This window comes from Haliotis rubra, unplaced genomic scaffold, assembly GCF_003918875.1.
Source record: "Haliotis rubra isolate DU_JTF1 unplaced genomic scaffold, ASM391887v1 Scf684, whole genome shotgun sequence".
In the NCBI taxonomy this organism is placed as follows: domain Eukaryota; kingdom Metazoa; phylum Mollusca; class Gastropoda; order Lepetellida; family Haliotidae; genus Haliotis; species Haliotis rubra.
This window is the reverse complement of record NW_025767395.1, coordinates 421,160-446,074: the sequence shown is the minus strand read 5'-3', so window position 1 is coordinate 446,074 and position 24,915 is coordinate 421,160. Positions and strand designations below refer to the sequence as shown.

General features: G+C 39.3%; 1 long non-coding RNA gene across 1 annotated transcript; it reads right to left on the bottom strand.

Annotated features, from left to right (window-relative positions):
- Positions 1-6,157: 6,157 nt before the first annotated feature.
- LOC124258155 lies at positions 6,158-21,905 on the bottom strand. Its single transcript, XR_006893522.1, has 3 exons — positions 21,853-21,905; positions 21,275-21,290; positions 6,158-6,220 (listed from the first exon to the last, which is right to left on the bottom strand). It is a non-coding gene; the product is annotated as an uncharacterized LOC124258155 (long non-coding RNA).
- Between the last annotated feature and the right edge of the window lie 3,010 nt (positions 21,906-24,915).

The following is a 24,915-nucleotide window of genomic DNA, read 5'->3' as shown; positions in this document are numbered from 1 at the left end:
AGTAGTAAGTACCAGCGTCTTGTACAGTAACATTGTAGATGGTAAACCTCAGCTGTCCAGTCTGTGATAGTGAGTCCTTCCCGGTGTATCTCATCCTGGTCGTGTAGCCGGTGTGACTGGTGTTGAGTACCCATACACGGTGATACTTAGGCTGGACCAGTAACAGTCTCACAGCTACCGAACCATTCACCCATACGTTATATAGGAAGCTGACATTCGCTGGGTTCATGGTTATGATAACATCGTCGCCAACACGTGTAACAGTGTGTGGGTATCCAGTTGTTATGGAGGCAAGACCTGCACGCGAAACAAGTATTCGTCATTGAAACAAGGTTAACGGTTGACAGAATTATTCAAGCACATTATTGAAGTCAGCTCAATATAATCCTAGTTGACAGATACATACCACACACATATAAGCCCCCAAACAAAGAGACAAGATCATGTAAGGACGAAAGAACTTTTATGAACATGCGTTATAGTATTTTCTGTGGGTTGACTTGTCAAACTGACACAATTTTGCATTTTTAATATAAACCTTTCGGAAAATGTAAATTACATTCTTTTTAGGGGAGTCCATCAAGTGATATCGATATAACCGATCGGTTCTATTCTAAATATATTTTCCTTTATTGTTTGTCACATTGTTGTAATGTATCTACTTAATTGTTATTATGATTGTTTCCACTGTATAATATGTTTATATCCCATGCACAGTACTTCATATACATGTATGCACTGTACTTACATATCACACACACATTACTAACATATGATCTAAACTACGCTGAACATATTAACATATCATATATTAACATGTGGTCTACACTACGTTGAATATACTAACATATCATATACTAACACGTGGTCTACACTACGCTGAACATACTAACATATCATATACTAACATGTGGTCTACACTAGGCTGAACATACTAACATATCATATACTAACATGTGGTCTACACTACGCTAAACAAACTAACATATCATATACTAACATGTGATCTACACTACACTGAACATACTAACATATCATATACTAACGTGTGGTCTACACTATGCTGAACATACAAACATATCATATACTAACATATGGTCTACACTATGCTGAACATACTAACATATCATATACTAACATGTGGTCTACACTATGCTGAACATGCTAACATATCATATACTAACATGTGATCTACACTGCGCTGAACATATTAACATATCATATACTAACATGTGGTCTACACTACGCTGAACATATTAACATATCATATACTAACATGTGGTCTACACTACGCTGAACATGCTAACATATCATATACTAACATGTGGTCTACACTACCCTGAACATACTAACATATCATATACTACCATGTGGTCTCAGCTGAGGTAAGTGTGTTTGTTCAGAATTGCCGAAACTGGTACAGCAGAAACTGATTACCCGGTGAGATAAGTCATGTGACTATTAACCTTATAGCGCCTTACAGGCAGCTTGGGTTATCCAGGGTAATAATAATCAGATTGTGATTCAGCGTCCAGCGAGCAACTAGACAGATTGATACTAGGCGCTATATAAAACAAACATATTAAATACTGGCGTGATAAGTTCATGTAATGACCTGCACGCAAAAAAATACCAGTCATCATTACTTGTGATTACTGAGAGAATATCCCGTATTACTTAAGAAAACAGTCACAAGGATGGCTATATAAAATGTCAATTCGAAGACAAATACATACCACACACATGAAGTAATCCGGTCACAGTGTAAAACAGAAACATAGTCAGCAGCTGGTTAACACTGACAGATCTGAGCTGTTAATGTTAGTGTAGTTTCACTTGACACTATTTCCCTGTCACATGAACCTTGTCCTTGCTTGTTGAAACAGTAGTGAATACGCCGTGTCGTTGCTATTGGGCAGTTGAATATTGAATACTATGTTGTCATGAGTTTACTTGGCAATGCTGGTTCTGTCTACTCTGTGAATCATATCCCTGCTTGATGAAACACTAGTGTCGTTATCATTGGGCAGTTGAATATTGAACACTGTGTTGTCATGCGTGCTGGGTCTGTCTGCTCTGTGGTAGCCAAGTGGTTAAAGCGTCCGCTCGTCACGCCGATGACCCGGGTTCGATTCCTTCTATGGGTACAATGTGTGAACACCATTTCTGGTATACCCCGCCATGAAATTGCTGGAATATGGCAAAAAGTGGCGCAAAAAGATATTCACTGACTCACTCACTCAATCACTCTCATATGTACCCGTATTTACTCTTTTTCACTGCACATCAAGATGTAAATGTTACTATTGAGATCACACCAAGGTTTCTTTCTTTAACGTCGCCCTTTGCAATATTCCAGCTATTCCAGTCTGTAAATGATCAGACAATCCTGTGATCAACATCATCAGCATCGATCTTCGCAATTTGGATACGATGACATGTGCCAACCGGTCCCGTTAGTCGCCTCTTACCACAACCATGGGTTGCTGAAGATCAATTCTATCCCAGGCCTCAAAAAGAAACAAAACGAGTGTTTGTCAGACTCCATTTATCTTACAACAAGTACAGTAATCTGTTTCTTACAACACCCTTAAACCTCACAACTTTTGGATCAAATCGATGCATATTTCGTTCTTTCTCATTGTATCGGCGCATTGATAAATAACCCAACGTTATGAATGAGTGACGTCGCTGGACTTACTACTCACTACACATACTATGTGTAACCCTCCACACAAAAAGCGTTTCAGTCATATTTGTGCATTTTCGAGGCAATAATCATGATGTAAACAAGATAAGATCAAAGAACTTCTCAAAAAACCATGACGTTGCAACTGTAAATCAATCTTTCGCAAGTGAAATTATTTCACAGTGGGGCGTCATTATTCTCGTTCTGAACATGTGCTAGGTGACGTTTATTTCATTTGAATTCAGTCGTCATCGAAGGATAGTGTAGGATTTTTTCGCAGATGGGGGATCTGCTAAGCAGCCAGGTATGAACCCCATGGAACAACTTTTAGGAGGGCATGGGCAGATGTTTTTCGTGCGAGGGGTGGCTACACTAGGTACTGACGTGGTCGTCAGTGTCGGTTCACACATTCACAACAAACAATAACTAATAATTTGGTGACAATATTCATATTAGTGGCGTTGTCATGGTGACCATATTTTCAGGCATTGTTTTCACTCAAGTTTCTAGTTATTTTCTCTCTCAGATTAGTAGACTGATTACCGGATTTTCAACATATTTAAGGCAGTCGTTAGATCAAATAATTGTTTAGTTTTAGAATTCAAGAAATTCTTTAGTTCCTTCAACAGATCTCAAGTATTTAAATTAACTGACATCCTGAAGTTTTATCTCTTAGACTATTTTCATTATATACTCTTTTTTATTACAGACATCTTTCTATTATGAGTTCAATGTTTTATATTCACTAACATGAGTATCACAAGGAATATATCAAGAGCATGACGTGTGACAATTCCTAAAGGTTGCCATATCAAAATGGATATTAATCTGGTTATTAATACTTTCAACAGCTGAGATTCAGTTTCGCCTGTAACTTGGAAAATGTCAGCAAATCGAGTACCCCAGATGTATTTTGTATCGAGCTGGTAACATCCATTTTATTATCTTTAATCTTTCCATACAAGATTTACCCGAAACTGGAGAAAGGTCAGAATAGTAAGGCGAAGCCAATGATTATAGCACACTAAAGTACACACTGGGGCACACATAAACATCCAGTCAAAGTCAGAACACGTGTATGCTCCAGGGGCTCAGTCTGCTACAACACAGCCCAGCATCTTGCCAAACTACTAGCACTTTTGGGAAAAGAAGGAAAATCCTACATCAGCAATTCCAGTACCTTTGTCACAGGTCGCATGGTCAGCGTGTCATGCAGTCTTCTAAATGCCGTTCAAGGACTAAACTATCGGGCAAAAGAAAGTTACCACTTGTAATGCAATTGCATAAACACCCAAGCAGAAATGATTCCCCCAAATATAACATGCTCCCAATAAAAACGAAGTTGTCCGAAAACTTCAACCGAATCGTGCATTCTTCAAAACGTGAAAAAAGTAATTGTTAGACATTGGTCAAAATGCACGTGCACGATAGTGGCAAAAGTAACAATGTTGGGCAGAACAATCATGCGGTAGCCGTTGTGGTATAACTAAACTGTGATACGTACCTCACTGTTTTACTGTATTTTGTCCACAAATATGCAATTATAATATCTTCAATCTTTATTTCTTTTGTAGTGGAGGTCATAGGCCTTCATTTCAGGATTACAGAGCGATACATACATGTGCATATTTAATGAATAAGACAATAAGTTAATTTACAAAATATGCGAAAAGTAAATATGATATTATTGGCATTGGACTGAATCTCTAAGATTCATTGAACTGTGTATATAAATAGATAGGTTTTCTTTGCAATATATGGATTGACAATTGACATGACCATATTAGACTTATGAATAGTGGGACTTGAAAAGAATTTATACCTAAATTATTCTCATCGCGAAATGGCTGCACTATTGTCGATCTGATGTAAACTTTTAACTCACTCACTCAAACGCTTGTGGGGCGAACAACTGAATGAAAATGCAACCATTTTGGGGTTTGAACACACGATCATATGTTCCTGGTAAGGTTTACGGAATGATCAATGCAAGAAGACGACGAAAAATAATCATAATAATAACTTCATTAAGATGTCGCAACACATCAGATAACATATAATACAAAGTAAAGCGACTCTTTTTCATCGATACCAAAATATCCGTTCATCTATACCTAGACTCACCTACATAACTAACTGTACACTAACATAAGAACTATTCGCTTTAAGATAAGATTATAATATTTAGAAACCTTAGAATGTTTATGAAAACATGCTATTACAAATGTCTGTTTAACTGTAATCAATATTAGCCACTGTCACACGAGCTAGGTACACAGTCTTGCATACATTGTAAGGATGTAAGGATTGTTCGTCTGGAGCTACAAAGACAATATCACTTGAATAAAGTGACAAAGAAAATATCGTCCGCATAACGCGACAAAGAAAATATCGTCTGCATAAAGCGACAAAGAAAATATCGTCTGCATAAAACGACAAAGAAACTATCGTCTGCATAAAGTGACAAAGAAAATATCGTCTGCATAAAGTGACAAAGACGATGTCATCTGCATAAAGTGACAAAGAAAATATCATCTGCATAAAGTGAAAAAGAAAATATCGTCTTCATACAACAACAAAGAAAATATCGTCTGCATAAAACGACAAAGAAAATATCGTCTGCATAAAACGACAGAGAAAATATAGTCTGCATAAGACGACAAAGAAAACATCGTCTGCATAAATCGACAAAGAAAGTATCGTCTGCATAAAGCGACTAAGAAAATATTGTCTGCATTAAACGACAAAGAAAATATCGTCAGCATAAAGCTATAAAGAAAATATTGTCAGCCTAAAGCGAAAAAGAAAACATCGTCTGCATAAAACTATAAACACAATATCGTCTGTAGAAAGGTACAAAGACACTATCGTCTGCATAAACTGTTGCCTCACTTGAGGCTGCAGCCCGTACTGTGGTCCCGTGGTCGTCTGTTGGGGACGATGAAGGGTGGAGAGACGTATAGATAAGGAACTGTACCATCAGCCCTACTGGTGTCGTGGTCCTCTGTAGAGGAGAATGAAGGGTGGAGAGACGTGTAGATGAGGAACTGTACCGTCAGATTAGACTTCTGTGGGGGACGATGAAGGGTGGAGAGACGTGTAGATGAGGAACAGTATCGTCAGATTAGACTTCTGTGGGGGACGATGAAGGGTTGAGAGACGTGTAGATGAGGAACTGTAACGTCAGATTAGACTTCTGTGGGGGACGATGAAGGGTTCAGAGACATGTAGATGAGGAACAGTATCGTCAGTATAGGCTTCACCTGGTACTGTGGTCTTCGATGGAGGACGATGAAGAGTGGAGAGACGTGTAGATGAGGAACTGTACCGTCAGTTTTGGCTTCACCTGGTGCTGTGGTCCTCAGTTAGGAAGTTGAAGGGTGGAGAGACGTGTAGATGTGGAACTGTTCCCTCAGGAGTCGCTCGTAATCATGTAGGGCTAAGACATCCCCGTCGTTGTATGATGCACAAGGTACATCACTGAAGTCACGGGACAATCTGTCTGCCATCACAGTAAGATATTCACCACATCTGTAATTACAACATCACACTTACATTGCAGATAAAGTTGTTTTGCACAGAAGTGTATGTATTTTGCTTTCATGCAGCGTGGAACAGAAATCATTAATGGATTGGAAATCCTAAACAAGACCTCAACAGTGATCATAGATTTGCAATCCTTTCTTAACAAAACGTACATTTGTTACATAGATCCAATTGCTACTTTCTCCGTCATTTCCACAGATAATCTGTACGGGCTCCATTTATTCAGTTAGGGCGTAGTTCTCTGGGGTAAGTTGAGTAAATGGTGTTTAACACAGGAGATTGCAACTGGACACATATATGAGGGTTTGTTAACTGGTTATTACCATACCTAACTCCAATACTTAAGGTCAAACAATAAACTTATGTACCTTCTGTCCTGGTTTTCTGCAAATAAAGCAAAAGACAAACTTGTAAATTTGCTAAATGGAAAGACTGGTCAACGTTTCCATTTATTGAATAACAGTCGCTGTTAGCACAGTCCATCAACATTACCAAAACCAGAACACCATAAATAGGGCTTCACACATTGTACCCATTTGGGGAATCCAACCTAGGTGTTTGGCGTGAACGCCTTAACCACTTGGCTCCCGACTGCCCAAATTACTGAATCAAAACAGCGTTTACAAAATAAAATGAAAAAAAAGATTTCAGCATATGAAGGTATAGGATGAATGATAGGACATATTGCCAACTATTTACCCAATAGCCTTGAAGTATAGCAGATACTGCCAACTGTTTACCAAAAAGCCGTTGAAGGATAGCAGATACTGCCAACTGTTTACCCAATGACCTTGAAAGAAAGCAGATACTACTAAGTTTAAAATTACGCATTTGTCTTATCCACTGGATAGCAGATACTCACCGACTATGAATGTCTCCCCTTCCTGAAAGATATAATTGTGTAGATGCAAAATGTTAGATGAAATATATATGATAAACGAATTGCTCGTATACTTGCATACCTTTGAAGTAGACATAAATAACTGGAAATTTGTAGAACGATATGTGACTGTCAGCTAAGTAACACTGGTGTCCTGAAGTCCTTGTTGGGATGGTAAGACTAGTGGTTAAAGTGTCTCATGCTGGGATATTACTTGGATATTGCTAAAAGCGGCGTAAACATCCTCACTCACTCACTGAACGCTAAAGGCCATCAAATATGTAAATGTGTGCACACTATTGATTCATATCTCAAATGCCGTTCAAGCGTCTTGACGGTTATTAAAGAGAAATTATTCATATTCATATTTCTCAGGATGTTCCAGCATCTTTAGGGCTATATTAAAGAAATGATTCATATTTCTCAGGCTGTTCAAATGCATCTTGACGGTTATATAAGAGAAGTGAAATGAGTCTATGTTGGACTGAAATACACACAGAAAGGACATGTCAAGTAGATACCACCACAGTTTTAAGTAATTTACATCTAACTTCTCATGTAAGCTTATGACATAGATATTCAATTTTCACTCTATTTATGGGTGTGAAAGGTTTTGCATATGATCTCAATACTAGTGTCTCTTAAGGGTATAAACTCTTCACATCGAACACCCGGGTTCGATTCCCCACATGGGTACAATGTCTGAAGCCCATTTCGTGTGTTCCCGTCGTGATATTGCTCATATTCACTCACTATAAACTCTTCCTTCAAGGTTGGTGTCAGATTCAATTTCCCCACATCAGGCCTACCATACAAACGGTCAACAAATCATCAAAACTGAACTTATATACACCAAAACAGAACAAAAATCACCAAAAACTGCAACAATATCCTCTAAAACCGAAACAATAAATCTGTAATGGAAGACAAATCGTTTGAAATGGAAACAACACTCGCGTATCAGCTACAACAGCCGAGCCGAGCCGAGCCGAGCGGAAAATGAACAAAGTTTTTGTAAACTTTTTAAATCACTAAAATATAGTAATGTTGAATGTGACGCTATGAATACTTTATTTACAAAACTGAAGAGAAACAGGACCACGGCATGTTGACAAGAAATCCTGTTCGGTCGAACGAGGGACCACATTGTGCAGAATTGCAAGCCTGACACTGAGAAGCATGGACATAGGTTTGAAGCTTACTACAATAGGGGGTTTATGCGCTATATCCCGATATCAAATTTTCAAGATTAGGCTCATAGTGACGAAAAACAATTATGTACCAAAGCCTATTCGTCCCCCATCGCCGCCATCTTTGACGATTTGTATGCCGTTTCGGGATGCTATGAATGCCGTGTTGGGATGCTATGAATGCCGTTTTGTACGCTCGGCGACAGTTCTCGCGCGCTGTTGTAGCTGATACGCGAGTTTTGTTTCCATTTCAAACGATTTGTCTTCCATTACAGATTTATTGTTTCGGTTTTAGAGGATATTGTTGCAGTTTTTGGTGATTTTTGTTCTGTTTTGGTGTATATGAGTTCAGTTTTGATGATTTGTTGACCGTTTGTATGGTAGGCCTGCACATTTACTTCCTGAATGAATACTAATAGACACCATCAGGGACATCTTTACATTTAAACAAAATCCACCACATGGACGTGAAAAATATGACATAGGGAAGATCTATTAGTATAAATAGGACAAAATGATCATTTGAAAATGTATAACATGTCAATATAAAGTGAAATGCTTGCCAGATAACGTGTTGCTGAGTAACAGGGTGGAAATGGACATCAAATGCCACATACCGAAGTATTATTTATCTTTTACAGTTATAGCCAAGACATCACATCTAAAATCATATTAGTATTGCTTAACGTTTGTATAGGTGTATATACACGGCTGCGAAATATGGGGTTTTGAAAACTGTAAATCTGTAGAATCCGTTCATGTAAATTTTTTACGCAAATTCATTCCCGTTAAGAGAAGCACGCCATTATAATGCTATATGGAAAACTTGGAACGGTACCCCTAAAAAAAATGTCGCATGGTATATATCTGGGCTAGACTCCTATCTGGTAAAGAACAAAAGCTGTCAACAATGGTATACCAAATGTTATATAATGAAGCCTGCATAAACAATAGCAACCAAAAATAGATAAAATCAGTGCAAGCCGTTTTTAATGAAACAGGCTATAGCATCTGCTGGGTAAGTCAACCAGCTGTCTTTCTCAATGAAATTAAAACTATTATCACCTTAGGCTTAGATGATATAGCAACCCAAACATGGCGCGCAGAGATTTCGAATTCTTCTAAGGGTACCATGTATCGCGTATTCAAATCTGAACTTGTCTTTGAAAATATCTCACATATATCACTTTCTCCTTGGCTTTTAAATTTCTCTTGTTTAGAACTTCCTGCAATCGTTTACATATAGAAGTAAATTCTATAAAGAAAGAATGTGTAACCTCTGCTACACGTGTGACGTTGGCGATGAATTTCACTACATTTTTCTCTGCCCTTTCTTCAAACATCATATGAAGACTTATATCCCAAACCAATGTTTTAAGATTTAACGAATTGTTAAACTGTAAACGAATTAGTGTTTAAACAAAATGTGTATATTTTGTAGTACTGTCATGAAAACTGTACAATCTTCCTTGTAAACCATCCCGCCATCCTATGTATTCTCAACTGTATATTTATTTGTACCTGTTATGTCGAGTACCCCAGCCTGAGCATAATAAAAGTTCTGTTCTGTTCTGTTCTGGACAACGAAGGTGGGATGATGTCATCTTTTCAGACGAATCGACATTCAGAATGAGTTTTGATTTCTTGAATTGCGTTTCTTTTGCTTGTCAGTATTGGTATATATCATTTGTGGGGGTACAACGTATTCTGAAGTAACCATCCAACCCGCCCTCCCCGCCTACCTCACCCAAAGCGTTGTCCCACACTGTCATATATAATTCAGTACATGTGTATATATATAGGAAGGGACGGTGAGGTAGGGTAGCGGTTAAAAAGTCCGCTCGTCACGCCGAAGACCCGGGTTTGATGCCGCACATGGGTACAGTGTGTGAAGCAAATTTCTGGTGTCCCCCGCTGTGATATTGCGGAAATATTTCTAAAAGTGGCGTAAAACCATACTCACTCACTTTCTTATGCACTATCATCGTGTGACTGTTCATTTGAAAGCATTGGCCTTGCTATTCTATGGAGACAACTATTTCCGGGTGACGATACACTGAACACACACATCGATTGCGGGATGTAAACATGAGCATGTAGTTAATATATGAACCGCAACACGCTATTAAGTGAGATCAGTATTTGTAATTGCTGAACGAAAGTGCGAAAGGACTACTGCTGCTAGGAACAACTTTACGTGAATCTCGGGTAATCCTCATTCACTCTCACATCACACCGGATTACCTCCACGTCTCTGTTTTCTACAAACAACAACGATGACGACAACGGCGATGACCACGATCAGGACGGAACAGACAGCAGCCACGGGGGCGATGGAAACGGCACCAGATTCAGTAACTTCACGTGCTGAAACATTTCAGTATGCGTACGAGTATAATCATGTAACATCAAGCCTCTTCGGGAGCTTTTAACCCGATTCAAAACATATTAAATTGGTTGACACTTGCTATGTTCAGCTGAAATAACCTTTCCGTGCTACGCTTTGTAAGTGATTGATGAGGTACGCTGTACATCCCCAACAACAACGTCATTGTCCACAGGAGGACATGCAATGTCGGTAACATCAGTGTTCTCATTTGTGCAGGGTGAAGAAACGGAAATATGTAACGAAAAGTGCCAAATATATTACTCATATAAATAGAGATTCAGGAGCTCTACATTCTGTAGGGCAGGTTTCTAATTGATTTTTTCGAATTAACGGAAACATTTGGGATTTTGGAGCATCTCAAAGTTAAGAATCATTGGATTGATAATGCCATCAGATCATAGTGAAAATTAAATTCTTCATCAATATTACGGTTTCAAATGGATAGTAATTTTTAATCTTTGAGTGCCATCTAAAGGGTCTTTGATTATTTTAAATCTCTGGGTGTTCTAGCAGGTGTGCCAACAGGTGTTCCAGCAGAATCAGGTGTACGAAAAGGGGCCGTCCCAACAGGCGCCATCCCCCCAAAATAGGTTGTATATAACAGATTCTATTACTGAAGTGTTGACTTACAGGAGACCTCCAGCGTCAGGTTCCGTGATGCACTCCCATGTGTGTTGTAGACGTGACACGTGTACTGTGCAGACACAGATACCTCTACAGCTGGTATAGACAACACAGCCTCCTCCTGTCCTGTAATCACCGTCTGTCTGGATGTGTCCCACCAGGTTACAGTACAGACAGGGTTACAATCAGCAGAACATCTCACAGCTGCAGGTTTCCCTTCTTCTACCTCCAGCTTGTCACTTGTTTCGTCAAACTGTATCTTGTCAGGTCCATCTGGAATGCAAGTGAGATGGTCAGCTAAGAACGGATTTTTTGTTTCTTACATATAAGTGCAGTTTGCTTGTGTGACATACATGATGAATGAAGACATGCTGCTTGGCTTGGCCTGTGTTCTTGGGATTCACAAAATGGTAAACGTCTCAGACCAATATCAATTTATGCTTTCCTCACATAATAGTACACACTACAACTGGAACACCGTTGTAACTCACTCACCCACTCTGTTGACATGTACAACACTTATGAATACACAACACAATTTAGAAAGTGGCCATGTAACATGTAATATTTGGGATTACACTTTCTTAGTAAAGTAAAAATTCTAGTACTTTTGGGTTGAGTCCAATCCGGGATTCGAACCCACATCCTCAGAGTCAGGTACCTAATAGCTTGCACACAAAGTCAGACGCCTAACCCCAGATATAACATGTACAACTCTTGACAGCATATCCAGGTGAGCTTACAGTGCCGGGAAACTATCAGCATTTTCGATAGCCTCTGAAACTCATGGATCATCAAATCAGAGCTGCCTATATTTCCTATCCAAACTTTCACAATCATCATTTCTGTTTTGTTTACACAGAACACAGTAGTTCACAGTAGTTCACAGTAGAACGTTGTGACAAAACGATCACTCAGAAGCACAGTTTCAAAGATATGATACACGAGGTTCTTATACCGTAAACAAGGTAAGTTCTTACTCACAGAGAACATCCAGTACATGTTCATGACTCCAGTTAGACTTCAGGCCCTCCTCCACAGCCTGGCAGCTGTATATGTCTCCATGGTTCTCTGTTGATGTGGGTTATTGTCAGGTCATCTCCACCTGTAGGAGACACATCACCAGATTCTACCCGGGTCCTGTTCCTCCTCCAGATGTAGGTCATGGTTAATGGGGGAAAGTGCAGGGGTAGACTCCGGGACGAGGAGTAGCATGTCAGGGTGACATTCTCACCTAATACAGGTGAGGCAGGTCCGATGATGGTAGGTGTGGTTGGCTTCACTGTTAACAAATATAACAAATGTCCTGAGACCGTAACACGAGTGCCATTGAACAAGATGTTACTAAATGCTTTCATACTTGTATTTAAATACTGTTTATCTTTATTATCTATCAAATGTTAAATAGTTAAAGCATTCACGTCGAACACCCAGGTTCGATTCCCCACATGGGTAAAATGAGTGAAGCCCATTTCTGATGTTACCTGTCACGATATTGCAGGAGTATTGCTAAAAACTCACCCCTTCACTCACTCACTCACTCACTCAGTGTTCCACAGTCAGTGTTCCAGAGTTACAGCAGGGAATACATGTTTGCTGGATCCTAATACTCCTTACCGTTTTGTTGATTAAATATGATAGTTACCACACAACTACTGGCTGCCTCTACTGAAACAGACCGCCTCCGAGGTGTAGTGGTTAGAGCGTCCGCCCGGAGAGCGGAAGGTCGCGGGTTCCATCCCCGACCGCGTCATACCAAAAGACGTTAAAATATGGTACTTGTTGGTCCCTGCCTGGCGCTCGGCATTAATGGGTACAACAAGGACTGGTGGGCTCGGAGTCAGTATAATGTGTCTGAGTGGGGTATTCATGCTTCACTGCAGCATGGTATCTCAGTGGGCTAGCACTATAAAACGAGGTTCATTCTGGGCTAGTACAAGCAGCCACACATACACATACACACGCATGCACGTCGTCATATATTCTCCAGCGCGACGTTAAACCCATTTTCACCTCACCTCACCTCTACTGAAACGAGTTAAATGTACTTTCCGGAGAGAGGAGGGTCGACGGTGTCACTACCAGGTGCGTCACAACAAATGGCATTAAAAGATGCAACACTGATGGACTCGGATACACTCATCCATGTTAAACTTCGACACTGCTTCTTTGACGTTAAGTCAAGAATCATAGTTCATATACACAGATACATACAACACACACACATACACACATACACACACATGCATACAACACACTCACATATACATACATACAACACACACACATACATACAACACACACACACGCATACACACGCAAACACACATACCCACGCACATACACACACATAGACACACATACATACTCGGATCCATGTTGCCATATACACAATAATCTAACACACACACACACACACACACACACACACACACACACACACACACACACACACACACAACACAAACACACACACCATTTCACCTCACCTAAAGTTCTTCTACTGCGATAGAAGATTGAACAGCTATTTATTTATTTTGGAGATACATTAAGACAGTCCAACTTTATTCTTCAAATAATATTCTGTTCATCTCATATTCTACTCACGTGCTACAACGAGGGAATACATGTTTGCTGGATCCTAATACTCCTAACCGTTTAGTTGATTAAATATGATAGTTACCACACAACTACTGGCTGCCTCTACTGAAACGAGTTAAATGTACTTTCCATAGAGAGGAGGGTCCACACACACGCACGCACTCATACACACACATACCCGGATCCATGTCGCCATATATACAAAAATCTAAACCACCATTTCACCTCACCTAAAGTTCTTCTAGTGGAATAGAAGATTGAACAGCTATTTATTTATGCTGGCGATACATTAAGACAGTCCAACTTTATTCTACAAATAATGTTCTGTTAATCCCATATACTACTCACGTGCTACAACGAGGACCTGTCTACATCCAGTAACATTCTGTTCTATGCTTCCTTGACAGTAGTAAGTACCAGCGTCCTGTACAGTAACATTGTGGATGGTAAACCTCAGCTGTCCGGTCTGTGATGGTGAGTCCTCCCCGGTGTATCTGATCCTGGTCGTGTAGCCGGTGTGACTAGTGTTGAGTACCACTACACGGTGTGACTTAGGCTGGACCATTAACAGTCTCACAGCTACCGAACCATTCACCCATACGAAATATGTGAAGCTGACATTCGTTGGGTTCATGGTTATGTTAACATCGTCGCCAACACGTGTAACACTGTGTCTATATCCAGTTGTCAGGGAGGCAAGAACTGCACGCAAAACAAATATTCGTCATTAAAACAGGGTTAACAGTTGACAGAATTATTCAAGCACATTATTGAAGTCAGCTCAATATAATACTAGTTGACAGATACATACCACACACATATAAGCCCCCAAACAAAGAGACAAGATCATGTAAGGAGGAAAGAACTTTTATGTACATGCGTTATAGTATTTTCTGTGGGCTGAGTTGTCAAACTGACACAGTTTTGCATTTTTAATGTAAACTTTTCGGAAAATGAAAATTACATTCTTTTTAGAGGAGTCCATCAAGTGATATTGATGGACCCGATCGATTGTATTCTTAACATATTTTCTCTTTATTATCACATTGTTGTAATGTATCTATTTAATTGTTTATTATGATTGTTTACACTGTATTATATGTATATATCCCATACAAAGTGCTTCATATACATGTATGCACTATACTTACATCATACACACATTACAGACATATGATCTACACTACGCTGAACATACTAACATATCATATACTAACATATCATCTACACTACGCTGAACATACTAACATATCCTATACTAACATATCATCTACACTACGCTGAACATACTCACATATCATATATTAACATGTGATCTACACTACGCTCAACATACTCACATATCATATACTAACATGTGATTTACACTACGCTGAACATACTAACATATCATATGCTAACATATGATCTACACTACGCCGAACATACTAACATATCATATACTAACATGTGATCTACACTACGCTGAACATACTAACATATCATATACTAACATGTGGTCTACACTACGCTGAACATACTAACATATCATATACTAACATGTGATTTACACTACGCTGAACATACTAACATATCATATACTAACATGTGATCTACACTACGCTGAACATACTAACATATCATATACTAACATGTGGTCTACACTACGGTGGACATACTAACATGTCATATACTAACATGTGCTCTACACTACTCTGAACGTACTAACATATCATGTACTAACACATGATCTACACTACGCTGAACATACTAACATATATATACTAACATGTGGTCTACACTACGCAGAACATACTAACATATCATATACTAACATGTGAACTACACTACGCTGAACATACTAACATGTGGTCTACACTACGCTGAACTTACTAACATATCATATACTTACATATGATCTATACTACGCTGAACATACCAACATATCATATACTAACATGTGGTCTACACTACGCTGAACATACTAACATAACATATACTAACATGTGGTCTACACTACGCTGAACATACTTACATATCATATACTAACATGTGGTCTCACCTGAGGTAAGTGTGTTTGTTCAGAATTGCCGAAACTGGTACAGCGGAAACTGGTTATCCGGGGAGATAAGTCATGTGACTATTAACCTTCTAGCGCCTTACGGGCAGCTTGGGTTTTCCAGGGTATTAATAATCAGATTGTGATTCAGCTTCCAGCGAGCAACTAGACAGATTGATACTAGGCGCTATATAAATGAATTATTTTCTTTTCAAAAAAAAACATATTAAAAACTGGCGTGATAAGTTCATATACTGACCTGCACGCAAAAAAATACAAGTCATCATTACTTACGATTACAGGCAGAATATCCTGTATTACTTGAGAAAACGGTCACAAGGATGGCTGTATAACATGTCAACTGCCATTTTCAAAGACAGATACATACCACACACATGAAATAATCCGGTCACAGTGTAAAACAGAAACATAGTCAGCAGCTGGTTAACACTGAAAGATCTGAGCTGTTGATGTTAGTGTAGTTTCACTTGAACAATATTTCCCTGTCACATGAACCATGTCCCTGCTTGTTGAAACACTAGTGTCGTTATCATTGGGCAGTTGAATATTGAATACTGTGTTGTCATGCGTGCTGGTTCTGTCTACTCGAACGTAAAAAGATATTCACTCACTCACTCAATCACTCTCATATGTACCCGTATTTACTCTCTTGCACTGCACATCAAGATGTAAACGTAACTATTGAGATCACTCCAAGTTTCTTTCTTTAACGTCGCCCTTTGCAATATTCCAGCTATTCCAGTCTGTAAATGATCAGACAATCCAGTGATCAACATCATCAGCATCCATCTTCGCAATTTGGATACGATGACATGTGTCAACCGATCCCGTTAGTCGCCTCTTACGACAAGCATGGGTTGCTGAAAATCAATTCTAACCCGGGCCTCAAAAGAAACCAAACGAGTGTTTGTCAGACTCCATTTATCTTACAACGAGTACAGTAATCTGTTTCTTACAACACCCTAAAATCTCACCACTTTTGGATCAAATCGATGCATATTTCATCGTTTCTCATTGTATCGGCGCATTGATACATAAGCCAACGTTATGAATGAGTGACGTCACTGGACTTACTACACGTACTATGTGTAACCCTCCACACAGAAAAACGTTTCAGTCATTTTTGTGCATTTTCATGATGTAAACAAGATAAGATTAAAGTCAAGTCAAGTCAAATGTTTATTTCCAGTATGAAAGCCCCAGGCCCGTATACAATGCAAAATATATACAGTTTTATATACAATAGATACATTGCAATATTGCCTTAGTTTGCAAAACATAACATTATAGATATACATATAACTCGTCACAATTTAATTCTGGACTCACAAAAGTCCAGAAACTCTCCGCACTGTGGACACTTTCTGACAAGGGATTTGACCAAATCGAACATGCAGTTGTTATGAATACATGCCAAGGATGAAAAAATGAAGACATTTTTTTGGAAAAGTTTAAATTTAAACTCGCTCGCCCATGGGCCTACCCATGGGCGAACAGTGGTCCATGGGCGAACGAGTTTAAGTTGAAAGTTTTTGAAGATTTTTTTGGGCATTTTTTCATCCTTGGCATGTATTCATAACAACTGCATGTTCCATTTGGTCAAATACCTTGTCAGAAAGTGCCCGGAAATTGTGACGAGTTAAATGTATTTTGTATCGAGCTAGTAACATCCGTTTTATTATCTTTAATCTTCCATACAAGATTTACCCGAAACTGGACAAAGGTCATAATAGTAAGGCGAAGACAATGATTATAGCACACTGAAGTACACACTGGGGCACACATAAAGATCCAGTCAAAGTCAGAACACGTACGTGTATGCTCCAGGGGCTCAGTCTGCTACAACACAGCCCAGCATCTTACCAAACTACTAGCACCATTGGGAAAAGAAGGAAACTCCTACAACAGCAATTCATGTACCTTTGTCACAGGTCGCATGGTCAGCGTGTCATGCAGTCTTCTAAATGCCGTTCAAGGACTAAACTATCGGGCAAGAGAAAGTTCCCACTTTTAATGCAATTGCATAAATACCCAAGCAGAAAACATTCGCCCAAATATAACATGGTCCCAATAAAAACGCAGGTGTCCGAAAACTTCGCCCGAATTGTGCATTTTTCAAAACGTGAAAAAAGTAATTGTTGGACACTGGTAAAATGCACGTGCACGATAGTGGCATAAGTAACAATGTTGTGCAGAACAATCATGCGGTAGCCGTTGTGGTAAAACTAAACTGTGATACGTACCTCACTGTTTTACTGTATTTTGTCGACAAATATTCAATTACATGTATAATATCTTCAATCTTTATTTCTTTTGTAGTGGAGGCCATAGGCCTACATTTCAGGATTACAGAGCGATACATACATGTGTATATTTAATGAAAAAGACAATAAGTTCATTTACAAATAATGCGAAAAGTAAATATGATATTATTGGCATAGGACTGAATCTCTAAGATTCATTGAACTGTGTATATAAATAGATAGTTTTTTTACAATATATGGATTGACAATTGACATGACTATATTAGACTTATAGTGGGACTTGAATAGAATTTATACCTAAATTATTCTCATCGCGAAATGGCTGCCCTATTGTCGATCTTATGTAAACTTTTAACTCACTCACTAAAACGGTTGTGTGGCGAACAACTGAATGAAAATGCAACCATTTTGGGGTTTGAACACACGATCATATGTTCCTGGTAAGGTTTACGGAAGGATCAATGCAAGAAGAAGAAAAACAATAATCATAGTAATAAGTTTATTAAGATGTCGCAACACAACATCAGACAACATATAATACAAAGTAAAGCCACTCTTTCTCATCGATACCAAAATATCCGTTCATCTATACCTAGACTCACCTACATAACTACCTGTACACTAACATAAGAACTATTCGCTTTACGATAAGATTATAATATTTAGAAACCTTAGAATGTGTATTAAAACATACTATTACAAATGTCTGTCTAACAGTTATCAATATTAGCCACTATCACACCAGCGAGGCACACAGTCTTACATACATTGTAAGGATGTAAGGATTGTTCGTCTGGAGCTACAAAGACAATGTCACTTGCATAAAGTGACAAAGAAAATATCGCCAGCATAAAGTGACAAAGAAAACATCGTCTGCACATAGTCACAAAGATGACATCGTCTGCATAAAGAGACAAAGAAAATGTCGTCTGCATAAATCGACAAAGAAAATATCGTCTGCACAAAGTGACAAAGAAACTATCATCTGCATAAAGTGACAAAGAAAATATCGTCTGCATAAAGTGACAAAGAATATACCGTCTCCATACAACAACAAAGAAAACATTGTTTGCATAAAACGACACAGAAAATACTGTCTGCATAAAACGACAAAGAAAACATCGTCTGCATACATAACTAACTGTACACTAACATAAGAACTATTTAATTTACAATAAGATTATAATATTTAGAAACCTTAGATTGATTATTAAAACATGCTATTACAAATGTTTGTTTAACAGAAATCAATATTAGCCAATATCACACCAGCTAGGTACACAGTCTTACATACATTGTAAGGATGTAACGATTGTTCGTCTTGAGCTACTTGCATAGAGTGACAAAGAAAATATCGGCGGGATAACGCGACAATGAAAATATCGTCTGCATAACGCGAGAAAGAAAATATCGTCTGCATAAAGTGACAAAGAAAATATTATCTGCATAAAGTGGAAAAGAAAATATCATCTGCATACAACAACAAAGAAAATATCGTCTGCATAAAACGACTAACAAAATTTTGTCTGCATAAAACGACAAAGAAAATTTCGCCTGCATAAAACGACAAAGAAAATATCGTTTGCATTAAAAGACAAAGAAAATATCGTCAGGATAAAGCTGTAAAGAAAATATAGTCAGCCTACAGCGAAAAAGAAAACATCGTCTGCATAAAACTATAAACACAATATCGTCTGTAGAAAGGTACAAAGACAATATCGTCTGCATAAACTGTTGCCTCACTAGAGGCTGCACCCCGTACTGTGGTCCCGTGGTCGTAGTTGAGGACGATGAAGGGTGGAGAGACGTATAGATGAGGAACTGTACCATCAGTTCATGCTCTACTGGTGTCGTGGTCCTCTGCAAAGGAGAATGAAGGGTTCAGAGACGTGTAGATGAGGAACTGTACCGTCAGATTAGGCTTCACCTTGTACAGTGGTACTCTGCGGGTGACGATGAAGGGTGGAGAAACGTGTAGATGACGAACTGTAACGTCAGATCAGGCTTCACCTGGTACTGTGGTCCTCTGTGGGGGACGATGAAGGTTGGAGAGTCGTGTAGATGAGAAACTGTACCGTCAGATTAGACTTCTGTGGAGGACGATGAAGGGTTGAGAGACGTGTAGATGAGGAACAGTATCGTCAGTATAGGCTTCACCTGGTACTGTGGTCCTCGATGGAGGACGATGAAAAGTGGAGAGACGTAGATGAGGAACTGTACCGTCAGTTTTGGCTTCACCTGGTGCTGTGGTCCTCAGTTAGGAAGTTGAAGGGTGGAGAGACGTGTAGATGTGGAACTGTTCCCGTCAGATTAGACTTCTGAGGGGAACGATGAAGGATGGAGTGACGTGTAGATGAGGAACAGTATCGCCAGTATAGGCTTCACCTGGTACTGTGGTTCTCGATGGAGGACGATGAAAAGTGGAGAGACGTAGATGAGGAACTGTACCGTCAGTTTTGGCTTCACCTGGTGCTGTGGTCCTCAGTTAGGAAGTTGACGGGTGGAGAGACGTGAAGATGTGGAACTGTTCCCTCAGGAGTCGCTCGTAATCATGTAGGGGTAAGACATCCCCGTCGTTGTTGGAAGCACAAGGTACACCACTGAAGTCACGGGACAATCTCTCTGCCATCACAGTAAGATATTCTCCACATCTGTAATTACAACATTACACTTACATTGCACATAAAGTTGTCTTGCACAGAAGTTTATGTATGTTGCTCTCATGCAGCGTGGAACAGAAATCATAAATGGATTGGAAATCCAAAAAAAGACAGTAATCATAGATTGCAATCCTCTCTTAACAAATCGTTCATTTGTTACATAGATCCAATTGCTACTTTCTCCGTCATTTCCACATATAAGCTATACAGGCTTCGTTTATTCAGTTAGGGTCTAGTTTTCTGGGGTAAGATGAGTAAATGGTGTTTAACACAGGAGACTGCAACTGGACACATATATGAGGGTTTGTTAACTGGTTAATACCATACCTAACTCCAGCACTTAAGGTCAAAATAAATAATAAACTTATGTACCTTCTGTCCTGGTTTTCTGCAAATAAAGCAAAAGTAAAACTTGTAAATTTCTAAACGGTCGTCCACGTTTCCATTTACTGAATAACAGTTAGTGACTGAGTCGCTCTTAGCACAGTCCATCAATATCACCAAAACCAGAACACCATAAATAGGGCTTCACACATTGTGGGGAATCGAACCTTGGTCTTTGGCGGGAACGCCTTAACCACTTGGCTCCCGACTGCTCAAATTACTGAATCAAAACAGCGTTTACAAAATATAATGGAAAAAAAAAGATTTCAGCATTTGAAGGTGAACTACAGACATGCCTGTTTGCTGTTTAACGCTGCATTCAGCAATATTCCAGCTATATTACGATTGTCTGAAATAATCAAGACTTGACAAGAAAACCCAGTGATTGATATAATGAGCATCGATTGACGAAATTGGGAAACGGGGGTATACATGCATGGCCATAATCAGCCAGCGTTTCTCACCTGTTATGACGAGCTTGCAAATGGGTTGTAGAAGACCAGATCTGACCTGAGGAGGGATTGAAACTTCCATTGCATTCAAAAAGATTCATATATTCATCGTACCTTTTACGTCCTTGCAGACAAGAACAGTAACTGCTGCCACCACAACTGCCACGGTAGTCAGCATAATGGGGTAGACAGCTACGATGGGGACGATGTCGTCGACGTTGTCATCACCTTCTGATATAACACACAGTTAACACATATGTAATTAGTGTGATAATTTATACGAGAACGCAGAGACGTATTTGAATGATAAGAAATGTTCTGTTAATATTCCTTGTTTGTTTTATTCCATATATTGGTTTTAGAACATAAGGAAGAAATAGAGGAAGTTCTGGGGGTTTTTGTGTGTCTTTTTAGAATGAAACTGCGATCCTTTTATAAGCTAAGAGTCCTGTGTACATCGTATTTGAAACATAAAAGATTCGTCGTTAATATTCCTTATTCCTTTCAGTGCCTAGATACTGGTTTGAGGACAATAGGAGGAAATACTATTTGTGTCTACTTTTCAAAGAAACTACGATTCTTTATACGCTACTGGAACCCTGTCTACATCGCATAACGCGACAAAGGAAGCAAGCAATGAAGATGGAAGAATCATTCTTGATGTATGACGAGAAGTATGACTGTTACGGCTGTCCAGGCCAGTGGATCTGTTTCCCCAACATGGCATATCACCGAATCCTGGTTATGTACATGGAAATTAAAACGTGTCATAAGTATTATATATATAATAAAAACGTATTTGACTTAGGAAATGTTTATTTACAGTATATTAACTTTTCTATGATGAGTATTTGAAATCATATAATCGGTATTTTCCATTTCCTCGAAATATTACACCGTAACCTTGACGATTTGACTTATATCCAATGTATACGGGTTTGAGACACGACTCCTATTCCAGGCTTCTGGGCTTCAGGCGGGAGATAGTTCGAGCTACATTCAATCGACATATCAGTACCATACACTCACAGTTCGAGTTTCACAGCCGTTACACATCATGCTTGTAGTTAACCTTTAGACACCAACCTTCTTTTTCCTGGTAGCTCCCTTCGTTTTCGTCTTCCCTGTGATACGAAACCAAGCTGATAAAAATGAGTATTAAACTTGAGTAAAATGAAAGGAAATTATAAAGCTGTGACACCATCTCAATTAACATCGCTCCGAATCGTGCACAGTTTTGCTCTGATAGCTATGTCGTTTGTTTGTTGTTTGACGCCGCACTCAGCAATATTGTCTGGACCAGACAATCCAGTGATCAACAGCATAAGCATCGATCTATGCAATTGGGATACGATGACATGAGTCAACCAAGTCAGCGAGCCTGACCACCGTATCCCTTTTGTCAACTTCATACGACAACCATGGCTTGCTGAGGATCAATTCTATATCGGATCTTCAGCTATGTATCACTGTGTGAGATGAAATATTTATACATCGTACTTGAAGATTCATGAAGATACTCACCGCTGATGAACGTATCCTCTCTCTGAAAGTGACAATGTTCAGCAGTTAATTATGCATACAAACTGCAAGGTTAATCACAGATGACTGCTTTATTGTGCACCGATCACATATCAGTACATGTTTGAATATAGTGCACTGATCTAGCACCGTATACGCGATATATGGACAGCATTCGATACAAGTTTTAATAGAAGGCCAGTCAGTGAGTGAGTGAGTTGGGTTTTCCGCGACTTTTAGCAATGTTACAGCAATCTCAAGGCAGGGGACACAAGAACTGGGCCTGACACATTGATCCCATATCAGTAATCGAACCCGGGCCTTCGGCTTTAACGCTTTAACCACTGAGCTACCCCAACGCCCAAGGTAACTCGGAGCTAATAGTTATGATAGGCCTTTAGTTTTTCTATGTTGACAGCTAAAATTCCAAGACTGTTTAAGGTGCATAACATTGCCCATTTAATAATTCGCTATGGCCTGTTTATCTGAACTAATTCATGTGTCGTTTAAGGGTCTACGATGAAGTACAGCACCAACCTTCTATCTCCTGGTAGCCCCCTTCTGTTTCTTCGTCAAGGATGTATGTGACAACGCTGGGGGGAAAGAAATGTAGAAAGTGGATTGCAAATACTGCCAACTATTTGCGCAATAGCCGTTGAAGGATAGCAGATACTGCCAACTGTTTACCCCATAGCCTGGAAGGATAGCAGATACTGTCAACTGTTTACCCAGTAGCCTTGAAGGATAGCACATACTGCCAACTGTTTACCCAATAACCGTCGCATCTGGATAGCAGATACTGCCAACTGTTTACCCAATAGCCTTGAAGGATAGCAGATACTGCCAACTGTTTACCCAGTAGCCTTGAAGGATAGCACATATTGCCAACTGTTTACCCAATAGCCTTGAAGGATAGCAGACACTGCCAACTGTTTACCCAACAGCCATCGCATCTGGATAGCAGATACTGCCAACTGTTTACCCAGTAGCCTTGAAGGATAGGACATACTGCCAACTGTTTACCCAGTAGCCTTGAAGGATAGCAGATACTGCCAACTGTTTACCCAACAGCCGTCGCATCTGGATAGCAGATACTGCCAACTGTTTACCCAATAGCCTTGAAGGATAGCACATACTGCCAACTGTTTACCCAACAGCCGTACCATCTGGATTGCAGATACTGCCAGGTGTTTACCCAATAGCCTTGAAGGATAGCACATACTGCCAACTGTTTACCCAACAGCCTTGAAAAAGAGCACATACTACTAAGTTTAAATTTACCCATTTGCCTTACCCACTGGATAGCAGATACTCACCGACTATGAATGTCTCCCCTTCCTGAAAGATATAATTGTGTAGATGCAAAATGTTAGATGAAAAATATACGATAAACGAATTGCTCGTATACTTGCATACCTTTGAGGTAGACATAAATAACTTGAAACTTGTACAACGGTATGTGACTGTCAGCTAAGTAACACTGGTGTCCTGAAGTCCTTGTTGGGATGGTAAGACTAGTGGTTAAAGTGTCTCCCGCTGGGATATTGCTGGGATATTGCTAAAAGCGGCGTAAACATCCTCACTCACTCACTGAAAGCTAAAGGCCATCAAATATGTAAATGTGTGCACACTATTGATTCATATCTCAAATGCCGT